This window comes from Myotis myotis, unplaced genomic scaffold, assembly GCF_014108235.1.
Source record: "Myotis myotis isolate mMyoMyo1 unplaced genomic scaffold, mMyoMyo1.p scaffold_m19_p_23, whole genome shotgun sequence".
NCBI lineage: Eukaryota > Metazoa > Chordata > Mammalia > Chiroptera > Vespertilionidae > Myotis > Myotis myotis.
The window spans coordinates 728428-742178 of record NW_023416328.1 but is presented as its reverse complement, the minus strand read 5'-3'; the positions used below and the strand labels follow the sequence as shown (position 1 = coordinate 742178).

Here is a 13751-nt window from a genome sequence, read left to right as displayed (position 1 = left end):
ACACAATCATGTTAAAATCCTAACCCTGGGAGAACTGAGTCACTCAGGTTCATTTGTGAGGACCCCCGAGATGACACATTTGGGGCCCTGCTGAAGGGTCGAAATGCAGTCCATACTCTGCCCTCCACGCTGTGGCTCCTGGAGGATATAGACCCTCCCCTGTGTCCCTGCAGCTGGGTCAGCCCAGAGGGGACTTCTTGTCCTCGTCCCGCCAAAGCCCGGCAGAGTTTAGCAGCTCCCTGGCACCTGACCTTGGGAGCTGAGCACATAGCCACGCTTTACTGAGCTGCACCACAACCCGGAGTGCCCGCCCCACCGGGCTTCCTCCTGGCCTGGCGCCCGCCCCCCTCCCGTCTGTGTGCGGATTGTCCTGCAGGGCCGGGTGCCCCAGAGGGGAATTCTCCGGTGACTGACCAGGCTCACCTTCCCACCGTGGCTTGAAGCAGCTTCCTGCCTCATCCCTGGGGGCTCGTTAGATGTTCCTGGCAGCCTGCCCATCCTGGGCAGGACCATGGTGACCATGCGACACTGGGCCCCAGGCCCCAGGGCACCTTCCTCTCAGAACAGGGATAAAGGCATGGAGCTAGAGCCCACACCCCCTTCCCTGCCATCTGCCCTCCCCTCCTGAAACCCCCCAACCCCCCCCCCCCCACACACACACACACAGGCCTGGATGCCTGGAGACAGTGGGCTGTGTCCGTAGTTTTGAAAAAATATCCCTGAAAGTGGAATGTCTTTCCTATGGGACCCTCATTACTGTCCATCCGACTCCTGGGGCCGCCAGGAGGGGTGCTCCACGCATGGCCAGGACGGGGAGGGGGTCTGGGGGCTCCAGGCTCAGCAGTGCAGGCCGAGGCCCTCAGAGGAAGTGGCTTGTCTCTGGGAGAGACGCGTCAGAGAAGCGTGTGGATTTTGGGTTCTGCTGGGTTGGGAGCTGGGTGGCCTGGAGCTCTGGAACCAAGGGGGCTGCTGTGCGGAGAGCAGGAGAGATGCTGAACGGAAATGATGGCCGGGGTGTGTGAGCTGCGAGGGGAGGAACGAAAACCAGCTCCTGTGGCTCATGGAAGTCTTAATGGGTCCCCTTATTTGGGCAGCTAAAAGGAGTTGTTCATTTCCACCCTGCCCTGAAGTGCCTGCCTGGGAAGCGCTGGACACAGAGTTTCCAAACCAGATGGGAACGAAATCCGCAGGCCTGCACCCTGCGGTCAACAAAACCCCATTGAGCCCAGAGAATGAGGCACGAATCAGCTACTTGTCCTCTGACCCGGGAGTGGGCAGCCAGGGTCAGTCTGCTCTGAGAAGCCCGGGGCACAGGCTGTTTTTTGTTTTTTAAATTTCAGAAAGGAACGGAGGGAGGGAGAGGGGGAGAGAGAGAGAGAGAGAGAGAGAGAGAGAGAGAGAGAGAGAGAGAGAGAGAGAAACATCAATGATGAGAGAGAGTCATTGATTGGCTGCCTCCTCCACGCCCCACACTGGGGATCGAGCCTGCAACCCGGGCATATGCCCTGACCGGGAATCGAACCGTGACCTCCTGGTTCATAGGTCGATGCTCAACCACTGAGCCACGCCGGCCAGGCGAGACCCTTTGTTTTTTAAATATATTTTTATTGATTTTAAGAGGAAGGGAGAGGGAGAGAGAAACATCAATGAGAGAGAATTGTTGATCGGCTGCCTCTTCCACGATCAGGAATTGAGACCACAACCCAGGCATGGGCCCCGACCGGGAATTGAACCATGGCCTCCTGGTTCATAAGTCAACACTCAACCACTGAGCCACCACAGCCGGGCGAGCTCCCGCCCCCCCCCTCCAGGCCCCTTTCACATTGGCAAGATGGGAATAGTAGCAGGAACCTTGACGGGGTTCATGGCTGTAAAGTCTGGCACGCTGCCTGGCACGTGCGGCATCCCCAGCAAAAGCCCGAGCTGGTTTGGCTCAGTGGATAGAGCGTTGGACTGCGGACTGAAGGGTCCCTGGTTCAATTCCAGTCAAGGGCACGTGCCCAGGTTGTGGGCTCGATCCCCAGTTGGGGGCGTGCAGGAGGCAGCCGGTCAGTGATTCTCTGTCATCATTGATGTTCCTATCTCTCTCTCTCTCTCTCTGAAATCAATAAAACTTATATATATATAAAGGCAGCGGCTCCTGCTCCCTTTGGTGGGAATTTCCCGCCTGCCCAGCCTGGGGAGGTTGTCCATTCATTGAGCAGACACTGTCTGAGCGCCGGCTGGATGCAGGCCCTCCGCGAGGTGTCAAGGCCGCCAGCCGGGCAGGAAGTGGTGCAGACTTCCTCACCACTGCCCTGGGGGAGAAGCAAAGGTGATGATGCTTCACCCCTTTCCTGGTGCTCCTGGTTCAGCTCTTCCAACTGCCTCCTCTGCCCGGGGCTGGGCTGCACCGCCCTCCTCCCTGCCCCTCGCTGGCTCCACTCTGCCCTCTGCGTGACCCACACTCAGCGGGGTGTCGAAATGCCTGTGAGCGCTGAGCTTGCACAACTTTGGGGGCACATCTGGATACACCTGCTCGCTCCTCCTCCAGACTAGAGAGGCGGGGTGACACGGGGCCTGGAGGAAAGGCTGGGCTGGGGTCGTGTTGTCAATCACTCCTTCCTGTGTCCCCTTCTTGGGCCTGTGCCCTCCCCCACCCCCCCAGCCCCATGGATATTCAGGATGGGTGGACAGGGCTCTGATAGGGCCCTTCCCAGGGGGACCAGGGGGGAGAGGAGTAAACAGAACATGAGACTCCTGAGGTCCAGGTGGTCCAGGCAGGCCTGCCCTCAGCAACTCCTGCTGCTCCCCCCCCCAGGCTGGCCCCTGCCCCCACCTCCTCGCGTTCTGGCCTCCCCGTCCTGGCGGCGCTGCCCTGTGCACAGCATGGAGAGCGGCTTACACAGAGGTGGCCGTCTTGGGACATGTACTGAGGTCCCGTAATGCCATCTCCTGCCTTTCCCAAGGCGACAAGCCTTTTCTCTGCTCCTAGCCCTGTACCCTCTCCCTGGTCACTCTCTTTCTACTCTTAAAAAATATATTTGTATTGATTTCAGAGAGGAAGGGAGAGGGAGAGAGAGAGAGAGAGAAGCATCAATGATGAGAGAGAGTCACTGATCAGTTGGCTGCCTCCTGCACGCCCCCAGCTGGGGAGGGAGCCCACATCCAGGCATCACCAGGAATCGAACCGTGACCTCTTGGTTGATAGGTCGACACTCAATCACTGAGCCACATCGGCCAGGCTCCCTAGTCACTCTGTAGCCACCACTTGTCTGTGACCACCCCCACTACAAAGCAGGAGCCAGCCCGCCAGCCCCGAGGTGGCACAGCCAGTGCCCTCATATTTTGTGTCCGGCGTTCATAGCTCGGGAGAAGGGAGAAGGTGGGTAACAGGTATAGAGCTGCGGTGGCTCCAGGCTGTAGTTGTCTTGTGTCCACCTGCATGGTAGGTGCATTCTCCCCATTTTACAGATCAGATAGCTGAGGTTCAGAGAGGGGAAGTATTTTGTCAAAGACATGTAGCTCGACCCGGTCTCCATGGGACCTCTGTGGTCTGCATTAGTGGCCCTCTGAGAAGCCCATCCTGATAGCGTAGTGGGGTTTGGAGAGGTGGGGTCCTGTGGCGAGGGGGTCTCGGTGGGGACAGTAGACAGAAACCTCATTTTTATCAGAATTCCTAAAGAAGGGGCCAGATGGTCCTAGCTGGTTTGGTTCAGTGGATAGAGCGTCAGTCTGGAGACCAAGGGTCCCAGGTTCGATTCCAGTCAAGGGCATGTACCTCGGTTGCAGGCTCTTCCCTGGCCTGGGCTCTGGTCAGGGCGTGCGCAGGAGGCAACCAATTGATGTGTTTCTCTCACATCGATATTTCTCTCTGTCTTTCCCTTTCTCTTCCACCCTCTCTAAAAATCAATGGGAAAATATCTTTAGGTGAGGATTAAAAAAAAGAGAGAGAGAAGGGGACCAGATGAACCAACTTGCTGCCTCTTTTTTGCCCCCCACCCCACCCCTTGCCCATCCTCTGAGACAGACGCTAACAGCAAGAGAGAGGAAACCTCCCAGGATGGCCCACTGTGTGCCAGGCACTGCCCTTGGGTGTGTGCGGAGGGAGGGGCGGGGGCGGGGGACATTGTTCCATCTTGCACCAGGGAGAGAACCGGGGCTCAGAGAGGTCGGTTCACATTGCCTTGGCCACACAGCCAGAAAGGCTGGGGGCCAAGCCTGGAGCCACGGCTGTCTGCTACGGGAGCCACATTCCTTCCATCAGAGCCGGTGCCTCCCGCCGCGCCACCTGTGAAATGTACAGAAAAGCAGCCCAAGAACCCAGCCCAGCCTTGAATAATGGATGGGTTATACTTCCCTCTGGTAAAGAACTCTATCGAGGTCACGCCCTGGACGGGACAGGGATCCAGCTGAGGCCCCCGATGGTGCTGCCCGGTCGGAAATAGGGCCAACCCAGCAGCCTTGGCCGGGGAAGAGGTGCCTGGCGGACGGATGTAAAACTCCCCAATAGGCGTGGCGTCCCGGGGACCGCGGGCCAGGGCCAGGGCCAGGGCCAGGGCCAGCTGCAGATGTGTTTTGTTTGGCCTCCAAGTGTTTTAGAGAAACTTGAATGGGTCACTGATATTTAACGCTTAGGAAGTTTTCTATAAAAATCCAGGTTTTTAGCCCTTCTGAAGACCTGGCAAGGCCGGGCCCCCATCCCATTAGCAGCAAGCATGGGGGCTGTGCCCCCAGGGTGCCAGGTGTTTGCTCGGAGCAAAGGTGGGGAGGAAGGGAGGCAGTGGGGGAGTGGGGGACATGGCTAGGGCGTGGCTTTTGGTGACTCCGTAGCCTGGGAGCAGGGCTGCATTTATTGGGTCTTCCTAGCACAGAGAGGGCAGGTGCCCGTCCAGGGTTGCACAGCTGGTTGGGGATCCAAGTCAGGACTCAGGCGTGGGCCTCCGGGTCCCTGTGGCCTCTCCCGCCTCCCTGCCGCGCCTTCAGCTGTCACACTTCCGTCTGCACCCTGGGACTCCAGCCAGGACAGTGTGTTCTGTGCTTTGGGGAGGGGGCAGAGTAGGGGCAGTGCGAGCGTGAGGCCTCAGGGCCTCCAGACTGCCCCCCCCCTTTTTTTTATTGATTTCAGAAAGGAAGGGAGAAGAAGAGAAAAATAGAAACATCAATGATGAGAGAGAATCATGTATTGGCTGCCTCCTGCACAGCCCCTAGTGGGGATTGAGCCCACGACCCAGGCATGTGTCCTTGACCGGAATCAAAGCCGGGACCCTTCAGTTCATAGGCCAGTGCTCTAGCCACTGAGCCATACCGGCTAGGGCCAGACTGCCCCCTTTGAATCTGGTGCCCCTCCCTCTACCAGAGCATCCGAATTGGGACTTAGGACTCTGTCAGTCATTCATTCAATCAACAGATGCTTATCAAATCGAACAACTTTTTGGAACTCACCTGGGCAGGTGATACAAATATCTATATATATAAAAGCCTAAGTGACTGTTATGACAGAACGGCTAGTTGCTATGATGCGCACTGACCACTAGGGGGCAGACACTCAATGCAGGAGCTTCCCCCAGCCCTCAGGCCCCAATCTCTCTGATAGGGCCTGCTGGACAACCTCTCAGTCCCTCCCCTCAGCTGGCAGGTCCCAATCACCCGATCGGGGCTGGGCCCTGGACTGGGACAGGGAACCAGGGGTGGGTGTTGGTGTACACGGGCGGCGAGGGAAGGAGGAAGGGGGGGAGGTGGAGAACCGTGCAGTGGCAGCATGGGCGGTGAGGGAAGTAGGAGACGGGGAGACGGGGAACCTGATAGGCCCTGATCGCCAGCCAGGCCTAGCGACCCCGCCCGTGCACAAATTTCGTGCACCAGGCCTCTAGTGGGCTATAAATAGGAATAAGATAGTTGGTCCTCAAGGCACAGTCAGCTTCATGGAATAGATGGAAAGCCCATCATGGTGAAACTGTGTGGCCATTGCATCGGGGAGCTGTGCAAGGGAAATGTGGGCACAGAGAAGGGGCCCTTGCCCAGCTGGGGATTTAGGAAGACCTCATGGAGTAGAAGAAACTGAGTCTTGACAGATGAGTAGGAGTAGGTCAAAAGGAAGGTCTTCCATGCTCAGCCAGCATGGCTCAGTGGTTGATCATTGACCTATGAACCAGGAGGTCACGGTTCGATTCCCAGTCAGGACACATGCCCAGGTTGTGGCCTTGATCCCCAGTGTGGGGTGTGCAGAAGGCAGCCGCTCAGTGATTCACTCTCATCATTGATGTTTCTATCTCTCTCCTTCTCCCTTCCTTTCTGAAAACAATAAAAATATTAAAAAAAAAAAAAAAAGGAAGGGCCTTCCAGGTGGGGAGGGGGACGTGCAAGGGCTGGTGAGTCAGGGGCTTGGACAGTGGGGCACGGTTGAGGGTTTACCCAGGACAGTGACAGGTCCCCTGGAGCCCTCTGGCCTCGGTGGAGCCACGGGGCTGGGGGCAGAGCCAGCTGGGCGAGGCTGCTGCAGAGGCCGGGGTGGGCGGGTGCTGGCCTGGTTCTGCACGGGGATGATTTTGGGCACAGTGATGGGAATACGTTTGGAAAACGCTGAGCAGGAAACATTGGCAGGATTTGATTGTGGATCGGATGTCCTTGGGTGACAGGGCGGGAGGAAGGAAGTACAGTGCAAGGTTTGCAGCTGGGACTGTGGTGCCACAGAGACCCCAGGCTGAAGAGGGGGCAGGAGGGAGGGGCCCCGCAGTGGCATGTTGGAGGAAGATCTTGGCTGGATGAAGAGCTCTGGGAGTTACCAGCGTCCGGTTCATTGAAGCACTGGGCGTGGATGTGGGGGCCAAGGGCAGGCACCAGGGAACAAGGACATTCAAGAATGAACCCTGGAGCCCAGCCAGTGTGGCTCAGTGGTTGAGTGTCGACCCAGGAATCAGCTCACAGTTCGATTCCCAGTCAGGGCACATGCCCAGGTTGTGGGCTCCATCCCCAGTGTGGGGCGTGCAGGAGGCAGCCGATCCGTGATTCTCTCTCATCATCGATGTTTCTCTCTCTTTTCCTCCTCTCCCTTCCTCTCTGAAATCAGTGAAAAAATACTTTTTTTAAAAAAGCAAACCCTGGAGAGGCTGCAGGGTGGTTGGAACGCAGCCCTGGAGCCAGCAGCCCAGGTTCAAAGCCCAGCTCCCCGACTCTTCCAGCGGGAACCTGCGCACGTTACCTCCCTCGTGCCTGGGTCCTCTAGTCTGAAAAATGCAGGTGGTGACGCCTGTGTCACGGCGACCTTGCCAGGATCACAGGCGCTGGTCATTCTACGTGCTTAGGTAGTGCCACCGCAGGCCCTTAGCTCCTGGGGGGGGCAGGGGCAGGAAGTGACCTTGGGGCTGGTGTGGCAGACACCCAAAGACAGGACCTCCATGGGGCCACGGCCACGTGCCACAGAGGCCGTGCCCCTGGGTGCCTGGGCTCTGGCAGTGGGTCCTGGCGTGCGCGGGGCTGGTGGAGGCCTGACTGCAGTGAGTGGGAGGTCGGAGATGGAGAGATGGAGACGGCGCCGCCGGCTCTTGGAAGGGTTTTGGCTGAGAAAGGGGAGGAGGGAGGCACGCTTATTTCTGGGGTAAATATTGAAGGAAAAACCCGCTTTCTGTGAGGCAGAGGTTAATGGCACAGAGCTCAGGCTCTGAGGAGTCGGGGAGTTTACGCCTGGGGGCCCCAATTTCCTTAGGAAAAGTGGAGACTTCAGGAGAGAGGGGTCATGAAGCAGCCAGCCCCCAGCGGAGGATCCTGGGTGGGGGGTGGGAGAGCAGGCTCCCAGGTGCTGGGGCTCATGACAGGTCCCGGGTTAGGGCGCCCTGGCCAGATGGGCACCGGGAGGTCTGGGAGGGGCTGGGCAGGGCCTACTCGGTGGGGGCGATAGCAGGGACCTTCGTGTACCTGCCCTGGAACACTGGATGCCATGAGCTGGGCTCCTTGCCTTCCTTCCTCTCTCTTGGTGACCTCAGTCACCCCCCTGCCCCCCACTTCCCTGTTGGGTGAGGGCAGAGTGTGCCCACTGCTTCTGGCCCAGCAGGCTGCCCTGCTCAGCGCTGGGGCAGTGCGGAGGGAGGATGTGTGTCGAGGTCGCTGGCTGCCCTCATCCCTGAGTCAGCGTCCCCGCCCCAGAGGCACTGCTGCTGCTGCTGCTGCTGGCACAGCGGGTCCAAGGGTCCAGAGCGCGTCCTGGGGAGCAGGTGCGCCTGCTGAGCATCTGGGAGGCTCCCCCGGACTGTTGCGGGGCCCAGAGCCTCTGGGACTTTGCGGTTCCAGCTGAGGGAGAAGGGACTGCCACCCCCGCTGGGGACACCTTCCCGGCTCTGACTGCCCTGGAAGCTGGTAGTTGCCGCCGGCCTCCTCCTGCCGGGGCCTGTGGAGGGTGAGACGTGAGGGCCAGGTCAGCGGTGTGGTACCAGGAGCCGCCGAGGGGAGAAAGGTGGGGTGGGGCTCTGAGTCATGCCCTGCTGGCCTGGGTGGGGACCTCCTGGGGTGGGGGAGGTGCTGATCCTATTCCCGTCTCACTCCAGAGGCTCCCCGCTTCCGGCTGAGTCACAGGCAAGGTGAGCCTCCAGATGGGGCTGGGGACTGAGTTGTCTCCGCATCACTTCCTGCCGATACCCCGGCTCGGGGTAGGGGAGTGGGCCCTGCAGGTGTCTCTGACATACCCAGCTTCACGTCACCCCCATCCGGCCTCCTGGGAGCCCTGCACAGCCCCCGGCTCAGGTCTGCAGGATGGAGGCAAAGGTTTCGTCCCACCTGGGAAACCGGCCAGAGCCTCAGGCGGCCTGGGTGCTGGGCTGACCCGCTCGTAGGGGATGAGGATGGCCCAGCGAGGCACCCGCCATCACACGCAGCAGCTAAGAGCGGCCCCCAGGTGTGTGTGCCGGCGCCCCGGGGAGCCGAGCGCCCAGGCACCCCCTCCCTGTCACCTCTGCACAAACGGCACCCCGGAGCGAACACACAAGCACAGGCAAGCCCTGCGGTGGGGCGCAGACACACACACACACACACACACACACACACACACACACACACACGGGCAAGCTCAGGCAGGGCCCACACAGACGTCTGTGCTGTGACTCGAGGGGACCAGGCACTGGCCACCCGGGTGAGACCATCACTCAGAGCGCCACGGAGCAGGGACCAGCTCACACACATGTGCGCGCGTGGCTGACCCTCGCCTCCCCGCCTCGCAGCTGATGCCCTGAGACTGGCCTGGGCTCCGTGTGACCAGGTGCAGGCCTGGGTTGGCATCACTGGGCGCCAGTGTTTTAATTACGCAGGAGGAGGACGAGGGAGGCTTCTCCCTCCGCCCTGCTCCCCCGGCCGGCTGGCCGGGCTGGATTTTCCTGCAGGGCTCTGGGCTTTTGTTTTTGATCCACTCGAGCGCTGGTCGTGTGCCAGACGCCGCGCCAGCAGCCAGCACTGGGTGGGTAGCGTGCGCGCGGTCGTTGGGAGTAAGCAGTCAGCAAACGTGGCTCATTATGTGTGTTGTTATTTACGTGCGTAATCTCGTTCCTTCTCATAACAGCCCCATGAGGCGAGGTGCTATTATCCCCATTTTACAGATAAGGAAAGTGAGGCTGCAAGACGTTAAATGGCTTGTCCTGGTGGCAGAGGGCTCGTGAGTGCCAGAGGCAGGATTTGAACCCAGGTCTCCGCTTCTACAGTCTGCACTCCTGATTTGTTTTTTTTGTGTGTGTGTGTTGTTTTGTTTGTTTTGGTTAATCCTCACTTGAGGATATTTTTCCATTGATTTTTAGGGAGAGTGGAAGAGAGAGGGAGAGAGACAGAGAAACATCGATGTGAGAGAAACACATCGATTGGTTGCCTCCTGCACATGCCCTAATCAGGGCCCGGGCCGGGGAGGAGCCTGCAACCAAGGTACATGCCCTTGACCGGACTCGAACCCGGGACCCTTCGATCCGCAGGCCAATGCTATATCCACTGAGCCAAACTGGCTAGAGCTCTTGATTTGTCTCATTGGGACTCCAGTTAGGAAGCCGGCCCAGGGCAGGGGGACCATGGGGGACAAGAGCTTCAGGACTTTGAGTCTGGGAGGCCCAGGGCAGGGGGGCGCAGGAGGAGTGCCCCCAGAGTGGGAAGCTGTGGTGTGAGGGGCCCTTCACTCAGTTCTCTGAGGCGTTTGTGTCCCTGTGCCGTGTGTCCCTGTGCTCCCAGTGCACCTGGAGAAGGTGCGGGCCCCTGGAGCAGCTGGCTGTGTGGAGAGCTGGGCTGGACCCGGATGAGCAGCTGGCGCCCGGGCTGCCCCTCCAGCCGGCTGTGCTCTGTCTGCGTGACCCTTGGCAATTTCCCCCTCCCTTCCAGGCCTGAGTGGGGCCGAGCTGCCACCTGGACTTCAGCTTTTATCTCTGATGACCTTTGACATCTCTGTATTATCTGGGCAGATGCCAAGAGCAGCCTCCTGTCCAGACTTACTAGGAAGTCCCCCTCTGCAGGCAGGCGGGCCTGGGCACATTAGGGCCAGCCCTTGCTTAAGGACCATGGAGGGATGCCAGCCACTTGCCCTCGTCTCACTGGCTCCTCATGAGGCTGCTGGGAGTCTTTTTTTGCATTATCCCCGTGATGCCTATGAGAAAACCCAAGCCAAGTGAGGTGACATGTACACTGCCTTACAGAAGACCGTATGCGCTTCTCAAACTGTGGTCCTTGGGCCTTCTCCTCCACAATCACCGAGCTTGTCAAACTGCACATTTTTAGGCCCCGTCCCAGGCCCACGGCATTGGAGCTGGAGTGCCCGGCGTGGCTCAGGGGTAGATCGTCAACCCATGAACCAGGAGGCCACGGTTCAAATCCCGGTCGGGGCACATGCCCGAGTTGCGGGCTGGATCCCCAGTGTGGCGCATGCAGGAGGCAGCCGATGCATGATTCTCTTCATTGATGTTTCTATTTCTCCCTCTCCCTTCCTCTCTGAAATCAATAAGAATATACTTAATAAATAAATAAATAAATCTTCCGGGTGATTTGGCCACACCATGCAGCTGGCAGACTGAATGGTTCAGGAAGGAGACCTTCTGAGCCAGCCTCCCCCTGCAGACTCATTTTTTTCGGCGTGGCTTTGTGTATGTTGCTTCATCTCTCTGAGCTTTGATTTCTTCGTTTGCAAAGTGGGGAGAATAGCAGTCCCTACCTCCTGGGGTATGTTGTGCGTATGCAAAGAGTTCATATCTACAGCACATTGAGCATGGCGCCTTCCCAAGTGGACCTCTGGTGGCCAACAGGAGGGCACTCTTGAGTGGGGGTCGGTTCTTTGCAGGCGCAGAGCACAGAAAGGTCAGCTCATCGGCTCATTGGCCTGAAGCATGAGCAACATCATTGGGATCCAACGTGTTGGGAAGTTTTGGTTGTGAGAAGCGGGAGGTTTGTGTTGGAAACGTCCCTTGGGCCTCCCAGCGTGTAAAGTGCCCATAGAAAGTGGCGAGGAGTCAGGAATGTGATGCTGGACGTAGGAGTTTAAAGAGAGGCCTTAAAAGCTCCAACCACAGCTGCCCTGCGTGGTTTCGGCAGCTGAGTTCGGGCTCTTGAATGTTAAGGCAGGACTCTCCCCTGTGCATTGCCCCTGCAACTCAGTTCCGACTCCGGTTCCAGGTGGGAGGCTTGTTGCTGGTACGTGTTCCTCCTCTTGGACAGCGAGGATGAGGTAGTCTCATTTCCCTTTTCTCCTTGGCCACTGGGAGGCTCGGCACTATATGTGTGCGGACCTATGACCTGCTTATGGGAATCTCTCCTTCCTCACTGGAGTCGATGTTTTCTTCAGATTTGTTTTGTTCTCCTCTGCGCCCGATTTTTAGTGTTGATGTTTCATTCCCTTCTTTCCTTTGTGTTTTCCTCACTCTTGTGGAACCAGGCTGGGGGTATGTAAAATCGCTCCCCGTGGAAACGCCCACAACGCCGTCTTCCCAGCCGCTCTGTTGGCATGTGGCCGGCCTTCTGCTTCCTCTGCTTCATGAGACTGCATATGTTTGCGTGGTCATAATCCACCGGTCAGTTAGGAGACGCCGGAGGTTGGGCAGGGTGGCTGCTTTCTGCTTGTTTTCCTTTTCATATCAGCTGCTTAGAATTTTTAGAATAATTTCTCTGCAAATCTGTGAGTCACTCCAAGCACAAATGGTGCCCTGGTACTCCTCTTTAATGTATTTCTTTTTTAAAAAATACGTATTTTTATTGATTTCAGAGAGGAAGAGAGGGGAAGAGAGGGAGAAACATCAATGATGAGAGAGAATCATTGATTAGCTGCCTCCTGCATGGCCCCTACTGGGGATTGAGCCCGCAACCCAGGCATGTGCCCTTGACCGGAATTGAACCCGGGACCCTTCAGCCTGCAGGAGAAAGCTCTATCCACTGAGCCAGACCAGCTAGGGCTCTGATGCATTTCTTGTGCATCACCCAAGTCCAACCTGTAACATCCAAAAATGATAATGCGTGAAAAAGGAAAAGAAATTCCCTATAATCCTACCTGGGCTACCACTCTTCAGTATTTCAGTGACTCATTCTTCCAGATTTTTTTCTCTATATTTATATTTTTCCCATATACAAAAAAATAGAATCTAACAAGACATACTACTTTATAACCTAGTTTCACTTAGTGGTATGTCATTAGTATATTTCCTTGTCATTACATATTCTATAACAATGAAAGATCTTTAAAATTTATATCAAAGTACATGCATGTGCCCTAGCTGGTTTGGCTCAGTGGATAGAGCGTCAGCCTATGGATTGAAGGGTCCCAGGTTCGATTCCGGTCAAGGGCACATGCTGGGCTCTATTCCCAATAGGGGGCATGCAAGGAGGCAGCCAATCGATGATTCTCTCTCATCATTGATGTTTCTCTCTCTCTCTCTCCCTCTCCCTTCCTCTCTGAAATCAATAATAATAATAAAAGGGTACATGCACATAATTTTTTTAAGTATAGGCCTTGCTGTGAAAAGCAACAACTGCCTCACTCTTCCGCAGTCCCAGGCCCGGTTAAAAGGGGCAACCTTTGTCACTTACACTTCTTGTTACACAGTGGTTTTCTCTGTGTACATTAGTAAAATGCTTATATCCCTATTCTTGGCTTATCTGATTTGCTGCTGATAAGAAATAAGGCTGTCTAGTCCGGCCGGTGTGGCTCAGTGGTTGAGTGTCGACCCACGAACCAGGAGGTCACGGTTCGATTCCCGGTCAGGGCACATACCTGGGTTGTGGGCTCGATCCCCAGTAGGGAGCGTGCAGGAGGCAGCCGATCAATGATTCTCTCTCATCATTGATGTTTCTCTCTCCCTTCCTCTCTGAAATCAATAAAAATATATGTAAAAATTTTTAAAAAGCAAGAAATAAGGCTATCTAGCACTCAGACCCTTCCCCGCCTCCTCCAAACGTTTCCTGCCACTCTCTTTGGTTACCTTTGCGGTTTAAATTAATAGGCATAACCCTCAGTACCTTGTCCCCGTCATCGCTGACGGTGTCTTGTGGCCCTTTGCTCTCAGAGGACGAGAGAGACTCCAGTTTCCTAACTGCCCGCGTCCCCAGCGTCGGTGTCTGTCTGTCATAGGCTCAGGCTCCTAAGGCCAAGGTTGAGAACATGAATGTCCTGTTTCACAGCCACACGTTGCCCGGGCATCCTGGTGGTCACTGAGGGGCCGAGGGGTGCATGGTGCTTGCCAGGCCTTCTCTCTGGGTCTGATGCCACGCAAAGGAGAGTGTGCAGTCCCTCTCCTTCCTTGTATTCTGACACGGGCTCAAAAACCATCACTTCG

The 13751-nt window shown here is 56.9% G+C and overlaps 1 protein-coding gene across 1 annotated transcript in view; it reads left to right on the top strand.

Annotated features, from left to right (window-relative positions):
* The window catches only part of SEMA4B (semaphorin 4B), a 44228-nt gene that overhangs the window by 16752 nt on the left and 13725 nt on the right, over positions 1-13751 (top strand). The gene's annotated exons all lie outside the window — the stretch shown is intronic.